The sequence below is a fragment of the Octopus bimaculoides genome, chromosome 6 (assembly GCF_001194135.2).
Source record: "Octopus bimaculoides isolate UCB-OBI-ISO-001 chromosome 6, ASM119413v2, whole genome shotgun sequence".
In the NCBI taxonomy this organism is placed as follows: Eukaryota; Metazoa; Mollusca; class Cephalopoda; order Octopoda; family Octopodidae; genus Octopus; species Octopus bimaculoides.
The window spans coordinates 68,075,040-68,077,618 of NC_068986.1; positions in this window are offsets into that span (position 1 = coordinate 68,075,040).

Genomic DNA, 2,579 nt, shown 5'->3' on the forward strand with positions numbered 1-2,579 from the left:
GTGTCAACATTCCAAGCAACTGCGTGTTATCAACGAGTCTATTAGCTTTTATTCTAACTTGTATCTACTCTGGACCTTCCCTTTTCTCGTAAACGAGGATTATTTGTGTCTCTATGTACGCAAATGTTATTCCGTGTACGGAGTTGTGTCAATGTGTGTGTGTGTGTGTGTGTGTGTGTGTGTGTGTGTGTGCCTGCGTGCGTGTGTATGTGTGTGAGCAAGTGGGTGTACGTGTAGAAATAGTGAAATTCTAACTTTTCTGTATCTCATTAAGAATCATTCGTCTTGACGTTACCTCGAACCTTTTATGAACTTATATATTTTAGGATTAGTCAACACTATCCAAGATTATCATCTGATCTATTGGCCTGTCATCATATAAACCAACATGATTGCAAACATGTGTGCGGATGTAGGAGTTAGTAGGTATGTGACGGGGAATGTTGCGATGCAGTACATTACACTTATAACTCAAAATTTTACTTTTAACGACTTGTTATTAATTGAAAATATTTTAAGTTATTACGAGTTGCTGGGGCCCTGGATACAATTCGCTTGAGCATTATAAAACTGATTGCCGTTTGAGTATAGCTTAGATGTTAATAGGCTCTAGGAAACAGCTTAAAGTTGAAAATGTTAATGGTGCCCGGCACACAATAGGCTATAGAATAGGTTATAGAATAGGTTATAGAATTCTTCACAACCATTCACACACACACACACACAAGCATATATGATTAAAAATGGATTCCTCAAAAATGTCCTTATTTTATCAAGATCTTATATAGTTGATATTAAATGCATATCCAGGCGTGGTGGTGTGTGTGAGAAGCTTGCTTCCCAAGCATGTGATCTGGTCTTGGGTTCAGTTCCACTGCGCGGTACCTTCTACTATTGTCCTGTGGATTTAGTAGATGGAAAGTTGGTGGAAGCCTGTTGTATGTATATACACGGGCGTGTGTGTGTGTGTGTGTGTGTGTGTGTGTGTGTGTGTGTGCGTGCGTGCGTGTGTGTGTAACCAACATTTGAGATACTCGATTAGACGTTAGATAAAAACCGGGACATCGGTTTTACAACCGGAAAACTATTACCAATAGTCAAATCTTAGATGCAAAACGAAACCAAGGAAGCAGAGGCTTAACATCAGTTGAAACAGTTTTTGAATCCCTTCAACAACACCTACTAGTAAGCAAGCATGGAAGGCCATCCTTGGATCAAGTCAAAATACCTGAGATAAATAGCATTTTGTGAGTTAGAAAAGTACTCCTCGGAAAGCATTCCTTGACTGGTGACCAAGGATATATACCCAGAGAAGTTTCACAGCGACACTGCAACAGAACAAAGGTCGAAAAGCTGAAAGTTATGCATAGCGATCATAGTAAGAGGGACACCCAAAATAGCTTGTTTAATACCACCAGGTAGTATATTAGCTCTCAATTTAAAGGGTATTCTTTTGCAATCTAGGAAGAGGAAATAACAAAATACTTGATTCACAAATGGGTTAATGATACAAGAACACACTGCTGTAGACTCTGTGTAATTCAAATCATATGTAGCTAACCGAAAATATCACTACAATACTATTTACAACAGGTATCATAATATGGTCAGACAACATACCACGCAATCTGCTAACGAATAATCATGAAGATAAAAAAATTTCCGTGCTATACAGCACGGTAATACGTCTGTGAAAACATCTGTTTAAACGTCTGTAAGCATAACAGACCAGACATAAGAGTCTGGGACTGAGAAAAGGTACCAGAAGAAATCAAACTCTCAAGCAGACGTTAACATGTTGGAGATAAAAGAGAGGAAAGAATCCATGCCGAACTAGTACGAGATCTGCAGACATTCTGCTCGGTTTATGATTTTACATTTTATGCCTGTAACTATTATAGAACGTTTGATAGTATAATCAACTGTTTTAGAGCTATCTTAAGAAGCTGGCGTAAAAAACCTGATAACGATAAGATAATTAAATCCATACAATCAATGACATACATACTCGCACACATACATACATACATACATACTTACATGTGCATATAAATACGAGTACGGATACATAAGGCGTACATACAGATGCAAGCATGATTGTGTAGTGATGGATAGGGCTGCTTTACTAAGAATTATGCACCGCAATCAGCCACACTACGGCACAGCTTCGGTAAGTAACTTAAGATACATCCTGGCCCACCAAAACATTGTGAGGGATTTGGTAGAGGAAACGTATAGGGACGTCTGTCATATATATATACACGCATACACACACACACACACACACACACACACACACACACACACACACATATATATATATATATATATTATTTTGCTTAAAAGAGTTCCAACACCGTCTGTTTTTTATGTTTTATTTATATTCCTGCAGAACTAATGTGGGGTATAGAATATGGAATATACAATATATAATATGATATGCAATATACAATATAAAATAAAATAAAATAAAAATGGATGGCACCACGAAAGAAAGTATTGAATGTAGATGAAATATTGAGTGTTCAATATAAAGGATCAAATATATAAATATATAAATATAAATATATATATATAAA